Raw genomic sequence first — 16,172 nt, 5'->3', positions numbered from 1 at the left:
AAGCCCAGCAATGTTCCAGGAAATTAGGCTCAATCTTAGTTCTCTTTGATTCTTTCTGGCAGATTCAGGTAGTACTTCCAAGTTTGACCTTGAGGTAATTGGGCTAAGTTCGCTTTCCTTAGAAGGGCCAACCTTTGGGTCTTGGGGGTTGGAAGTAAAATCATCACCAACGGAGTCAAATTCCCGTAAGCTATCGTTACAACTTTTTCCCTTCTCCCTCTGGCTGGACTCACCTACTATCAGATTACCAGGAGGATTTTGTGATGGTCAATCTAACTCTTCCATGCCCACCAGTGGATCAAAGCGGTTTCTTAAGGGGATGTTACATGGGAACCATCCTAGGTAGTCTTCTCCCTGAAATCTTGGTCTTGAATTGTTATACCAATTTTGGAAGGAATTGTTAGTGTTATAAATTGGTCCCCTAAAGAAACCATCCCCCTGTTGCAGAGGTCCCAAATAGTTTTGGTTTGGCCTTATGGCCCTATTTCTCCGAGCCCACCCAGGATATATTTCTCTGTGAAGTGTCTGCCCCGTGTTCTTGTGAGTCGAGATCGGGGGAACAAGGTTCAAATTTGGATAGAAATATTCTAGACCTATACATTGGATATCTCCAACTCTAGCATATCTTGGTTTACAACAAATAATGTCTTTTACCCAGATATCACTAAAATTAACCAGAATGCAGTCCCCCTCTAGGTCCTTCTCACTTGGGCCCACCCAAGGAACTCTACGCACACTAAGGATTTTTGTCTTAGAATCAGGGGGGAGTGGTCTATTGTTATTGAGCCAGTATGTTACTTTGTTTTTTAGCTCCTGATTTGTTTCTGTTTTGTTGGGAAAAACTGGGGGTACTCCTGTAAGAATTGCCATAAAAGGGACTGAGTCTGGGGGCAAGTTTACAGGTGGTGATTTCCTTTTATGTATTCTCTCACTGTCATTAACTGTTGCAGGCCCCTGTAAAGATGTCGAATTGGACCCTTGGGTGGTTCCCTGTTTGGAGGTAGTCGCTACAGGTGTAGATACAGTACTGCCCATATTTTGACTAGGGGGCCCCGCAGTGACCACCATTGCAGGTTTAGTACGAGCTAATGGTACAGGTTTTGTTCGTGCTAGGGGAACCGGTACAGCCTTAGGGTCACCAGATGTAAGTGTTTTAGGTGTTTTACCAACATTTTTATTCTCTCCCCCTTTTTTTAGATTGCTATTGGTGGCATTACTATTTTTGTTGTTATTAGTACCCCCCATCTCAGATGGTTTACTCTTATTTGTTAAAGTTTCCAGGGAATTGGTGTTAAGTGAAGTGAGATGTTCCAATTGGTCTAATTTTAGATTAACGATTTGAATTTTCTCTAAGAGGGGCAATAAAAGCATCTGTACCAATTTTTCAATTTCCCCCAAAAGGCGGTCATTATTATTGGTGTTAAATGAGAAAGTTTTCTGACCCGCGTCATCTAGGTGAATGCCCTTTTGCTTAGTGCAGGTTGTCAAGACTTTGGGAGGAGCTGGTTTTGCTGACTTGGATCTAGTTCCTTTTCTATGGTTTCCCCCTCTTTTACGTTTATTCGGATTGTTAGGTTCCCGCTCACAAACTACTACATGATCTGGTGTGGGGATCAAGTTGCTCAAATTACATTCTGAGGCACTATCTCCCAAAGTACCTGATGGGATAGGTATAGGAGTGAGTATGGGAGCTTCAATTTGGGAATCCCCTGGATCTACTACCGTAATTGACTGGGAGTCAGGAATTACCAGTAAATTTGGGCTGACCTCTAGGTTAGTATCTACACTATCTGTGCTCTGTTCAGGGGTAGGTGCCTTATTAGGAGTAATTTTAGAGGCAATATCTCCCAAGGATGAGCGTTTTCCTGTTAATAAATCTAGGGACAAGCGCTTTTCGGTTAAGGCAATTTCTTTTTCTAAGATCACTGTTGCCCGGGTTATAAAATCGTCTAGGGTTCCAGTGGCTTTCCCATTGTTCGTTTTTACGGTAACCTGTCTAGGCTTCCCTGAACGCAAGGACATCATGTGGGTTCTAAGGCACAACTAATTATATAGTGCTGTAACTTACAACTGATCAGTTATAACTGAGATATCTGAGATCACGAATGAAAGGGAGAGGCCCCGTCCCAACCTAGATCGGCCCTGGACAGCCTTAGACGGTCCCGCCCTTGTCCCGGGCTTCTCCCGGCGAGCTCCCGCGCGCTCCCACGCAGCGGTATTCGCACGTTATTTTATGGCTGAGGTGGTGATGGGCGGAGGCGGGGCGGGGAGGGAGAGCAGCCCAGGTGGAGCGGGCGCGGGTTACTGGGACTCCTGGGAAATGTAGTCCCAGCCCTCTTGCTCGCAGCCCTCAGTCCCTGTTTTACCCCAGCAGCAACTACAGCCCAGTGAAGGAGAGCGCCCCTCTGCGAAGCGGGACCCGCGCAGCGGGTTCCGCGAGGCATGGATGAAGATGTAGAGTGTCCACGGGCAATCCAAACGGCAAGGCAGGTTTGTAAGAAGGTCCCCAGTCAAACATCTCCTAACAAGGGGGGTCATTATGTTGATGGACAAACTTAAGTCAGTCCACCATCGTCACAGGGATTTGGACCAGCCACGTATATGGCCACTGTGGCGGCCGCATTGTGCATGTTTACCATTGCAGTGAGTGCTGCTGGCTGCAGGACCCGCCGCAACGGTAAAAATGCATGTTGTGCATTTCCCTGCACTATGTGGCAGGACCCACGCGGTGCCTGCCACATTGTGCAGGGAAATGTTGGGGGCACCATGGGTGCCCCCCAAGTGCACAACTAAAATGACCCTGCAAATGGGGGCCCGCAGTGGGCCCCCAAAGTACATCCCCGCCAGCCTGTGAATGGCAGATGAACCATCATACACAGGCTGGTGGAGATGCAGCATCCTAATGTGGTGGACGATGCATGATAGGCACCGCCACCATTTTGTGGATGTGGGTGGGTCCAACAGGCAATCGTAATGATTGCCTGTGTCGGACCCGTGGCGGACAGACTTCCCGTCCATCAGCAAACCACCCGTCATCCTCATCTGGCTGGTGTAGAATGGCTGCACCAAGGCGGTGAGTACACCACCAGCAGGCTGCTAGTGGCAGATTCACAGCTACCGTAAAGACCCACAAGGTTACATTTCTATGCAAAGCTTGCAGGAAATTAAATAATTAAAACCTGGGCTATGCTAACTGTTTATGTGAGATAACCTCATTGAAAACTGATCTTTTTTTCTTACTGCAAACAAAGATTAAAATGGAAATGAGATAATAAAGGAATACATCTACCACAATGTTGTGTTGGAGAATAAAGGCAAATGTTTTCTACAAAGAATGTCACCCGTGGACATGTTTTAGGATAAAATATTGGCCTTTCTTTTGATTATATTGCTGTAAAACATCTTGATTTTTGCATAGGGAAGATGGGTGGTATAAAGCTTTGTGAAAATTGCTAAAAGTTTCCACAGGGTGTTGTAGTAGTGGCAATAAAATGCAAATTGCATATACTTAGCATTTGGATTTTATTGATCATGTTAGGGCAACATGGGTTCTTGTATTGCTGAAACCAATTATGGTGATTTGTATAGAGTAATTTTACCTGGCTTGCTTATGTTTGTTTTATAGCATTCACAGCAACAAGACGGCATTATAGCAGTCAAATTTCAGGACATTAAGGGGTATATTTACAAGACCCTAATGCCATAGGGGCATCTCTTTTTCTGACGTTCAGGTGGCGTTGCTCCATACCTCAAATTTACAACGTGGTGTTATGTCCCTTTCTGCAGCAGTCCTCTGTGGCAAAGGGATTGCAGTGGGTGTTCCATTGCAACACCCATTGCTTTTTGATGCTGCCCCATATTTACAAGGATGGAGCACTGTAAAAAACTAAGGCCAGGTATAATCTGGTCTTAGGATGGCAATAAGAAGAGAAATTATTAAGTTTTTCCTCCTATTTAGCTCTTTCTATGTGTGCTGCATTCTGCAACACACATAGAAACAGCAAATCACATTTAAAGATTCTTTATGTGCAGGAAGGTTTCCCTTCCTGCACATAAACAATCGCCTTGCAGCGCAGGCAACCTTGCAACATGGTGCAATGGTGCCTGGACTGGCGCTAGGCAGCTTTTTTACTAGGGGAAAAGCATTGGTGTGCCGTATTTCTGTAAATACGGTGGATCCTAGCATTCTGAAAATGTTGGAGTGTGGCGCTGCCAAATCTGGCATACACCGTGCTCCGATATCTTCTTGTACATATCCCCCTAAATATGTTGGCAAGTCTCTTTTTGGACTGCACACAATTTTTATTTGGGAAATATGAATGCTAGCAGAGTTTATACAAATAGTGGATTTATTTTGACTGACCATTTAGGCATTACATCCAGTTTCCTATAAAATATAGTGATTGGCAGCATTTAAACCAAATGGAACAATTCACATGAGCAATTATGAGTGAGGGATATAGTACTACAGGAGCTTTCTTTCATATAATATTATATGCCTTTGTGAATCAGCCCTGACACTTTCAAATGTCCATTAGTAAAAGTGCAAATAGGGCAGAGACCCTTAGAGACCCTTCTATTTGTACTCATTGTATACAAATATTTCCTGAATATTCCCATTTTTGATGCATTGGTGTCAATTCACAAACATCTAAGAGAACATAAAAAGGTAATACAAGAGTCTTTCGTTTCTTACTACAAAATGCCTTTGTGAATAGACCCTCATCTGTTTTATTCACTACTTGTGAGCTATTACTTTAAGTAGTCAGAGATGAGAAAAATAATATTGTAGGTTGCAGAGGTATTGCATTCTGCAGAAAACTTCTAGTCTTGTGTCAATTTGATAACAAATGGTTGTACCACATTTGATGTTTTTCTCCTTTTCCACGAAGGCGGGCACAGGTTCATTTCAAGGAGGCACTATTGGACTAAACATGCTGCTCTGAAAATGACCTTCATCTTCTAACAATGTTTTTTTTAAAATTCTTATGTGTTGTAATTTTTTATTAGCATTCCATAAATACAATAAAACAGATTTTAAGATGCTTGTCAATATAGGGAAATAGATGACCGCAATTATCAATAGAAAGACAAATATAACACAATTTAAGAATATCATGTGAGGAAACAGTAGCAATTTAAAAGATATTACCATAAATAAGATTAATACATTTATACAAAAATATGAATAGTTGATTATATATTAATAAAATAGTAATCTAGCAGTTTGTTAGTGAATATTAGAACCATAGGAAACTAAAATATTACTATGCAAATTAAGTACTTACATCCTCTGTTAAATAAAATAAATACGTTAAACTATTAAAAGATAACGTTCCTTCAATAATACAATATCATAACTATAATAAAAATGTATGGGACATAAATTACAGATAAACCATAATCCAGATAAAACAATGGATGAGAGATAGAAGGATCTAAAAGGTTTGGTTGAAAATTCATTGAGGTGACTAACGTAAATTAGGTATTGAAAGCAGTCATAGGAACATCTTGTACCTGTAAGAAAGGGGACCATACTTGTAAGAACATGTATATTATTCTCTCATGTGAGGCAGTTTGAATCATTGAGGCTAACCACTTCTCCTGGGATGGTGGAGATGGGGATTTCCATTGCCTTAATATGCAAATTTTAGCAATAGCCAGTTCTTTATGAGCAAGATGACCTTGCGGCTTAGAGAGAATAGGAGATTCTCTTAGATCATCTAGCAAAATAGTTGCTGGTGAGAGTGGTAAATATAAAGGAACACAGTTGTGTAGAATCTTGCCTATATAGGACCAATATGTTTTGACCATAGGGCAATTACATAAAATATGAACTATGTCACAGCCAGGGGCATTACATCTCCAACAATTATTATGTGATAATAAGCTGCTTTGTGAAATTTTAATGGTGACCAATGTCAGTCATGTAGAATTTTAAATAAACAGAATTTTAAGTGAGCCTCCCGAACACCTTTAGCTAAGTTTTCCAATATAGCCATTGATTGTTCATCTTCATAGGAGATTCCTAGACAGGATTGTCACTTAAAACTAAGGTCATGGGATAAAGGTTGAGAAAATATTTGTGTTGTAAGTGTTTTATATAAACAGGAGATAACCCCTTTATGACCCCCCCAAGTGTGGATGTAAGACGAAATTGCTGAAATTGGTAATGTCCAGGGTATTGTGCCTAACGCTTTAATAAGGGAGTTATTAAGTTGGAGATATTTATCCATTTGAGACGGGGGAAGATTAAACTCACCTACCAGTTGTGAAAAAGATTTAAGATCTACATTTTGAAGAATCTGATCTAATGTAAGAATACCTGCTGATTTCCTTTGAAGCCAGGAGAGAGTTTTCCCTTTAATTCGAATTTCTTAATTATTCCATAATGGGGCTTTTACATGTAACTGTGGATTAAAGCCAAAGATACGGTGTGTTCTTTGCCATGTTTTACGCATTGCAGATAAAATAGGATTACTGGCATCTAGACGGCTTATACCTGACCCATATGAAGCTGGGAGACCTTGTTCAGTGGACAGCAGAAATCTTTCAATAAATACCCGTTGAGGAGTATTAGAATTGTCTTGACGCATGTATGTGAGCTGGGATAATTGTAATGCAAGGGAATAATGCTCTATCGAGGGAAGGCTGAGACCTCTATTTGAGTGATGGGCATTAAGTTTGCTAATAGCTAAACAGGGTTTTATGGAGCCCCATATAAAAGATTTTATCTTAGAATCTATGAGGCGTAGTGTGGGTAATGGGATGTGAAAAGGAAGCATTCCGATCGTTTAAAGAAAACGTGGAAGAGTAATCATTTTTACCCCTTGCACTCTACCCCATAAAGACAAATACAACCCTTTCCATTTATCGAAATCCCTTTGCATTTGAGTAAGCAAGGGACTTATATTATCTGTGACCATGGCCTCTGTACCCTTATTTACAAGAATACCTAGATATTTTAAACAAGAGGGTTGCTAATGAAAGGGATAATCTTGTATCACAGATTTCAAGGTGCCAGCTGATATAGGAAACGCTTCACTTTTGTCCCAATTGATTTTATATCCAGAAAAGGAAGATACATTCTCAATAATTTGAAGCAGAGATGGTAATGATCTTGATAAATCTGTAATGGTGAGTAAAATATCATCTGCATAAAGGTAAAGTTTGGATTCTCCCACTGGTAGACCAATACCAACAACAGAGGTCGGCTGACGGATAGTCGATGCCAAAGGTTCAATAGCCAATAGAAATTAAAGAGGTGACAGCGACAAACACCCCACAATTAACTATTGCAGTAGGTTGTTCATATAACAACCCTACTTTATTTATGAACTGATCTCCTAATACAAATTGTGCTAACATTTTGAAGAGGTAATCCCATTCTACTCGATCAAAGGCCTTCTCGGCGTCTAGCGATAGTGCTATTGCTTCGCCCTGAAGTACTCTGGCAGCATGTAGGGTATGAGCTAATGAACGTAAATGATTTTATGGAGGGCACCCAGGTATAAACCCAGGGATAAATCCCACTTGGGTATGATGGATTAGTAAGGGGACAACCTTGCAGTGACGAGAATGTTAATGTCACAGTTTAGGAGTGAAATGGGGTGGTAACTGCTGCAAATCAGTGGATCTTTCCCTGGTTTAGGCAGGACCACTATCACAGCTTTATTAGAAAGACTACATAGAGAAGATACATGTTCAGCTTCTTGAAATGCAGTATATGGGCAATCTATTGTGTTGTTACCTGACCAGCGATAGAATTCCGCAGGGAATCCATCATCCCCTGGGGCTTTATGATATGGAAGTTTGGCTATAGCTTGAGAAATCTCTTCTTTTCTAATTTCTTTATTTAAAAACTCTCCATCTTATGTTCAATGGGAAGGTAGGTCAAGTCCTGCAAGGAAAGATGACATTTTATCATGATCTATGTGGGTTCCTGGGGTATACAGAGATTTATAGCCAGTAGCAAATTCATTAACTATATCCTGAGGACAGGTCAACATGTCACCACCTGATGACTTAAGGGCTGGAATAGCCATGGCGGCTTCACATTGTCTTAGTTGTGCTGCTAAATGTCATTTTTTGTAGGGCATATTCAGCCTTGGAGGTAAAAAGACTATTCAATGTCATACGGGCCTGTTCTAAGGATTCATGATTTTGTAAAATAGGATATGAGTGTATAGGCGAGTAAAACGGGCAATATCCTGTTCCAATTCTTTCTGTCGGCAACATTTTTCTTGTTGATTAGAGCAGCATCTCACATAAGTTGTCCCCGTGTAGTAGCCTTAGCAGCAGCCCACATACTCCTACTGGAGTTAACAGGACCTTGGTTCAAGGAACGATAAATCTGAAGGTGTACCTGCAATTGTGTATACAATTGGGTGTTCTATGTCTTTGAATATTCATCCTCCAAGATGTACGACCTGGGCTAGTGGTTCCTATGTGCAAATGTAGTAAGACTGGAGAGTGGTTAGACACTGATGCTTCTAAAATATGAGAGTCTTGAACTGATTGGACTAGACTTTGAGAGAGTAAGAAATAGTCCAGCCGTGAAAAAGTTCTGTGAGCAGGAGATAAAAATGTGTACTCAGTGTCATCTGGGTATGAAAGACGCCAGTGGTCAACAAGGCTGTTATCTTCAATAATGTTGTTCGTGAGCGCCCTGTCAGCAGCATTATGTTTATCTAGAGGACCTGTCCTATCTAGAACTGGATCTCTCATCAAATTCCAATCACATCCTATAAGTTATTTTGCAGCATCAATCTCTGATAGCCAGCGATTCAAATTCAAGAAGGATTTCTTAGTACCTATTGGGGAATAACCCGATCCCCCACATATATGGGTATCTCCAATTTGCAGTGAAACGAATACATAACGCCCATTCAGATCTTTCCACGTTTTGGGTACCATAACTGGGAGAGTTTTTCTAATGAGGATTGCCTCCCCACTTTTTTGAGAGCTGTCATCCTGAATACTACTGTGGAAAACTTTGCCCACCCAGTCCCTAGACAATTTTTGTGATTCAAGTTCATCAAGATGTGTCTCCTGCAGAAGAGACATATCTACTTTTTGGGATTGGAGTTAAGATAGGACTTTTTTCCTCCTAATGAAATGTGTCATACCATAAACATTCCATGATATTACACGTAAGGCATGAGGACCAACCATATCTGTAAGTGTACTAGGTATTGTATGAAGATGTATTGACTTACTGTCTAGTGAAAGAGAGTATAGTAAATATAAAGATAAAAGTACACTTATAAATTACAAAATAATTGTATAAAAAGTATTACGATATTAAAACTTTAACCGCACGTCTGGGCTCACTAGAGCACCGCTCCGGGTGTGGCACCCACCAGGAGATAAAACAAATGTGAGGGCCACTTATAAAAATGATGAGGGTCTAGGGAATCCAATTATGCTTTGTGGCATGCTATAAAGGGGAAGACTAAATTCTATAAAACATATATGTAGCCATATCTAGGATAACTTCGGAAATATACTTAAAAGAGATTCTCAAGGAGTATCTATGCCAATAATATTTAAAGATGGGAACATTTCAATTGAAATATAACACGAAAAAATCTACAAAAAGAAGTGAGATCAAAACAGTACCAATGATAATTATCAATGTCAATACATTTACCAGTTAGATAGATATGAAAAATAAATAGCAAAGTGTTAATCATACATGAGAAACAATGAATCATAACTATAAATATTGCATAATAATTGTCTCTGTAATAAATAATGCATTAGGTAAATTTCAAATCATGAGGAAGATACAGATAGATACATTACATTTTGGGTTCAGAAGCAATGATAAGCAAATAAATAAGGGTACCCACCAGAAGATAAAACAAATGACAAGATTGTTTATAATAATGATGAGGGTCCAGGGAAACCAATTATGCTTAGTGATATTCTATAAATAGAAAACTAAATATTATAAAACCTATATGCAGGCATATCTAGGGTACCTTAGGAAATAAACTTAAAAGACATTCTAAAGGAGTATCCAGGGCAATAATATTTAGAGGTGGAAAAATTTCATTTTAAATATAACATGAGAAATTGACAAATAAAGGTGGGATCAATACAGTACGAATGATAATTGCCAATGACAATGATCATCTGTAATAAATAATGTATTAGGTAAATTTCAGACTATGAGCAAAATATAGATATATACATTTGAGATTCAGAAGTAATAATAGGAAAATAAATAAAGTGATAGATTAAATAATACTTATCTGGTGACACACCTTATCTAAAGGAGTGTCATCTTATCTGAAGTATGCAAGATTTGTATTTCTCTATGAAAATGAACACAAAGGTCAGAAGCTAGAGATTTTATTTAACAATATGAGAAACTTCGGCACAGAAGCTACTCTCCGTCAGAAGCAGATTTTAAAGGAGAACGAGATGTGTCTCTATGTTGGTCTTGGGTGAGTCTAGATACTGACTGTTAAGCTGAGGCTCTATCTTCTTCGGTGCGGGACAACCTGTCAGGCTCTCTGCCATGCTGAAGACCTGCACCTTATATCCGGCATACACTATCCACAGGGTAATGAGAAGATAGAGGATTTTGAGAATTTTGAGGAGTAGGTATGTGCTGTATGTCCATAACCTGCTGTTTCGTATCATCCAAGAAACGTTGTAACTCTCCTAGATTGTAAAAGTCTCTTGAATCACCATTGTTGGTGACCCAAAAACGGTCTGGATCAAAGAAACCCTACCTGATGCCCATTTTACGCAGTTGCGATCTCATAGATAGGAAAGCTTTCCTCTGTTCAGTAGTTTCTCGAGAATAATCAGCCGCCATTCGGATTTCATTACCTTTATAACTGAAGAATCCGTGCTGCTGTTAGTAGTTGCATGACTTGATCATGTCTCAAAGAACAAGCGATGAGGGGTCTTGGACGAGAGTCTAAGCTTTTACGCGGGGGCAAAGACGATGAGCCAGTTGAATTTCAAGTGTTGGATCAAAATGAATGCCAACCAGTATAGGGAGAACATTGCACAGAAAACTTCTAGTGTTTTGGCCTTCAATTCCTTCTGGAAAACCAAAGAAGCGACTATTACCTCTCTTCCTGCGATCTTCCAAATCCACCAGCTTGCTACAGAGAAGCAATAGTTCTTGATTTCTGCTTTGTACCAAATCAAATTTATTCTCAACTACTACTAGACGCTGTTCTAGATCCTCTTTTTTAGTATGAAGTTGGACTATGTCTGCTCTTATTAATTTTGTCGCCATTGCAAGGGATGAAATGTTAATATCTATTTCCATCAAACAACAACTAATGGTAGAAATTTATTGAAAAAGGCGATCCATAGTATCCCCTGATATTGCAGTTGAATTATTATGAGGCTGGTTAGATGATGATGGTGAGGCAGAGTTCTTGGATGCTTCAGTACATTAGCAAAAAGTGGCTGCTTAGTAGACTTGCTCTCGTTCTTGTTTTTAGACATTACCTGCAAATATTTGAGTCTGTGAGGTGTATGTGCAGATTAGGAAGTGTTAATTCTGTATTGTTGAGGCAAAGAGTAACAAAGAGGAAAAATCACTTGCTCAATAGGTACGAATCTAGTATGCAAATGTCTTGGCAAAATGTTCATTATATAGTTAACAAGAGTTGCAAAAACCAAGGTAATAGGCACTCAGTATAACTTGTAACACCTTTATTCCACAAAGTCAAGCAGGTGTTAACCAGGTGTTGCAAAAGCATACAGCCATTAAATCACAGTGTATATATGGTCACTGTAATGTGAGAAAAATCGTAGCAAATGAACACCATTAAGGGTAGAAACCACTAGAGTGGAATTCTACAGTAAATAAACTTCTTTTATAGTTACCGCATTCCGAGGTGCTCCATGTGTGAATTTTAATAGGCTGCATATTATGGACAGAGAAGAGTTGAGTCTCAATATAATAAGCCCAAAAACATAGTGGTGGGAATCAGAGCAGGGTTCTGGCCATTTAGAGAGGTTAGCATTTATTTGAAAAAAATAGTCCTGGCCCAAATGAGCAAAATACAATCCTGAATCTGAGCACAATTATCTTCATTTTAGTTTAAGGAGATTCCAGGTTCAGGAAATTTTCCGGAGAAAGAAAGTGAAAACAATTTCTGACTAAAAATTCTTTGAGTTACTCCGTGAACGGCAACCTTGGCACTGACCTTTATCTTGGTTGTGAGGTTGAAAATCCTCGGAGTCACTCCGTGAACAGAAACCTTAACCCTGACCTCTGTTGTCGTTCGTCAGGTTTGTCAGGCTCAGAAGTTCACTTGGGAGATGGGTGTGCTTGTTACGCGATGCCCGGGGATTCAAAAGACTTCACTAGGCCCAGCTGGTGCTCTTCTCCTCAGATGCTCCTCTGCTTGAAATAAAGCCCCAAGAGAAGATCTCTGGTCCAAAGAGAGAATATCACAGCTGTCCAGGGATGTCAAATTAATCACCTAATGGAAACAATGCTGCCTCCCGATGAGTGCCGCCCCGGAGAAGAGCTCTTCTTTCAGGCGGCCATTCTCACTCATGGCCAGACCATGCCCCTCCCTAACAATTGATTTTGATGCAATGTTGAAGAGATGATCCAGGGAGTTCCACAGATTAGGGAGTTCATAAACTTGTTGTGAACAGCCAGCATAAATGTAGCCATTTGAAACTTGGCTGATTGAGCAGCGATTCCTATCATGTGTGTAATTGGCCACAAGTTTTTGCAGATAACCAAGTCAGTTATTTGTCTTACCAATGAGAATGCATTGTTTTAAATTCAATGGTTGCCCAGCCGAGCCATCTGAATGCTTCTAAAAAACGGTGTCTGGAGACTGTTATAAAGTAGATACATGTAGATGATGGGTGTTTGTCAAAAGTAATGTCACTAACTTGTAAGGTCTAGTAAATGTTTCATTAATGTAACTCTAAGTTCAACTCTCAGTAGCTATGTGTTAGAATTTAGGGTCTCAAGTTGGCAGCGGTAGGTACCTTTGACCAAATAGGGACGCTTGCGTCAAGTCGGGGTAAGGGGGTGCACTCCTAAAATAACCCCTGGTCACCCCCTTGGTAGCTTGGCATGAGCAGACAGGCTTGTCTCAGAGGAAGTGTATGAAGCATTTGTGAAGACATAGAGTAACCCAGTGACAACACTACAGATGGATACCACAAAATTTGTAGTATAAAAATAAGTATTTTTATATAGACTTAACACAAGACCGTACTTTAAAAATGGTAGAAATAGCTTAGTTCTCCTTAGATGTAAAATGCAACACTTTGAGTTCAATGTACCTTTGGATGCATAATACTATACAAGCAGGGAAGGTGATGCGTCAGTTCCTTACACGCAAGAACAGTGATGCGTCAGTTCCCTACTGCTGCGTAGGAGATGCGTTGGTTCTTCTCCGTGTAGTGAGTTGATGCATTGGTTTCTTACTGCGCTTCCATGGGGATGCAAACAGCAGCGCCATGATTCAATGAAGATCCGGTGCAATGAAACAAAATGGCATCTTCTTCTTGATGCAACATGATGCGTGCACGTCAAACGGCCGTGCGGTGACTCAGCGATTCTTCTGAGTCACAACAGGCCCTGTGACACGCCTCTCCGGTGATGTGACGGCGTCTGCTGCGACAGGGACACTCTTCTCCGGTGATGTGAGGCGTTTCAGGTAATGCGATGGCGACAGCGGCGGCATGCTTTCCGGTGATGCAACCGTATCTGTTGCAACGGCGTCACTCTTATCCGGTGATGCGACGACAATGTCCGCGGCAACGACCGATTCTTCGCCTTGAGTCGCGCTTCCAGCTTCCAGCGACATGTAGTCTCTCAGAAGGGCTAGCTCGAAAATAGGCACTTCAATGCCCAGCAAGGAAGGCAGGGGAGCTGGTTGGTGAAGTCTGTTGTCCTTGAGACTTCAGCAGAAGGCAAGCTCTATCTCAAGCCCTTGGAGATCCTTTCCAATTTGGTTTCAAAATAGCACAAAGTCCTTTCTCCTTTCTTTGGCAGTCAGGCAAACACTGCAGGCCAATCCCCCAAGCAGCACTCAGCGTAGGGATCGTCTCCTCCTCAGTTTCTCTGTTTCCTCTCCTCAGCAAAGGTTCTTCTTGTTTCCCAAAAGTGATCTAAAGCTCTTGGGTCTGGGTCCCAATATTCATACTAGCAAATCCTTTGTCCTCTGAAGGAAGAGGGTGTTGTACCCAGTCCAAACCAGTTCTGTGTAGTCCTCGAGCACTTTGTTGACAAGACTCCTTCTTTCCATTGCAAGTGTGGGCCAGGGACATCAGATGCACCACAGGAGGTGGAGCCAGCATTGTGGAAGGCAGGCCCAGCCCTATTCAGGTCCCAGGTGCAACTCCTCCCACCCATCTACATGCAGATTTCTCTATTCAGCCCTGTGCTGACTAACCCTGTCTCGTGGAATCCCCGAGCCCCTGTCACTCAAACTCCAGACAGGGAATACACAACCTAGCAGAGGCAGGCTTGCATGGTTAGGCAAGAAAATACTTACTTTCTAAAAGTGGTATTATAAAACACAGAATGTTAAAACCAACTTCACTAAAAGATGTATTTTATCATTCTGAGTTCAGGCATTATAAACTTGAATTTCTACCTAGTTCCCTTAGTCAGTTAGGATTATAAGATGTTATAATCAAACTGCCAATTCTGGCTTAAGGAGAACAGGTAGCCTTGCAATAGTGAAAAAAATGGCTGTAATTCACTATTAGGACATGCCACACACACCAGGGCATGTACTACTTTTTACCTACAATGCACCCTGCCCTTGGGCCTACCATAGGGGTGAGTAATATGCAGAAAAGGGAGGGTTAAAGGACTGGCAAATTGAGACCCAATTTGCCACTTTCAGTCTTTTAACTTATCTAATATATGTTGTTATTAATTGTTACAAATGTATGAATTTCTTAATTCCATTATGTGATATATGATTTTATTGGTGTTTATTGGTTCCTTTCTATTCATGTCATATGTTGTGTTTTTACAAGATCTAAAATAAAAGACATATATTTTCCTAACTAATTGTAGCCATTTGTCCTTAAGTATATTGCATTGTTCAGTGTGGGTTGCCTAGGTTGTTTATTGTCGTATACCTTAATTTCCCTGGCCTAGGAACTATTGTATCCGAACCTTCAGGGGGTCCTTGTTAAATACACGTAATGGTTGCACTTGTCCAGTCAACATGGCTGTACCAGAAAGCACACAGTTTCTGTAATGGCAGACCTGAGACACTTTTACAGGCTGCTTCTGTGGGTGGCACAAACGGTGCTGCAAGGCCACCAGCAGCATTTAATTTACCAGCCCTGGGCACCCGCAGTGCACTGTACTAGGGTCTGACAGTAAATCAAATAACCCAATAATGGAGTCACTAATCCATACATTAATTTACAATAGGGAGAGCATATGCACTTTAGCACTGATCAGCAGTGGTAATGTAGTATACTTGTAAGATGTAGTATACTTGTAAAGCCCACAACTGCCCCAGCAATGGGGCGTCCCGGCGCTGTATAACGCTGTGGAACTCTTCCTGGCTCACCCTGTGAGATGCCCCTCCTGGGCCCCCCCAAGGTGAAGCCAAGCATCCCAGTGTTGTTGGGGCCAATGTGGAGATTAAGCAAGCTATTGCCCAGAGTTGCAGCGTGGGACCCATGATTAGAGTAGGCGCCGAGAATTATAGAGTCCACGGACATTGAGCCCAAGACCCTGCCACATCGGGACTTGAACCCTGGTCCGGGGCCTGATCTCGGCTTCAGAGTCTGCCGCTCTAACCAGTGAGCCATGCTTCTCCTTCTCCAGTTGTGCCCAGAGTCATAAAACTGCCAACAACAGGTCAGAAAAAGTGCAGGAGGAAGGCAAACAGTTTGGGGATGACCCTGCAAAAAAGGCCAAGTCCAATACTATGGAACAGAACAGGAAGGATAAACGTAAGAAAATGTGTTAAGCACTCAGAAGCACGAAAACAGTTACAAAAAGTCAAAACACAACACAATAAAAATCCCACTCCAATTAATAAAAATTGAGAATAATTAAATTAAGAAAATGATGCCGAAATGACCAAATTCCGATAAAGGGAACCAAAGAGATGAGTTTTTAAAGTTTTAAATGAATATGGCATCAAAAGGCAAAGACCTGCTTGTGCTAGACTGAGACCTACGGCCAC

Source organism: Lissotriton vulgaris, chromosome 10 (assembly GCF_964263255.1).
Source record: "Lissotriton vulgaris chromosome 10, aLisVul1.2, whole genome shotgun sequence".
In the NCBI taxonomy this organism is placed as follows: domain Eukaryota; kingdom Metazoa; phylum Chordata; class Amphibia; order Caudata; family Salamandridae; genus Lissotriton; species Lissotriton vulgaris.
The sequence above is the reverse complement of the archived record's forward strand: the minus strand, read 5'-3'. Positions refer to the sequence as shown.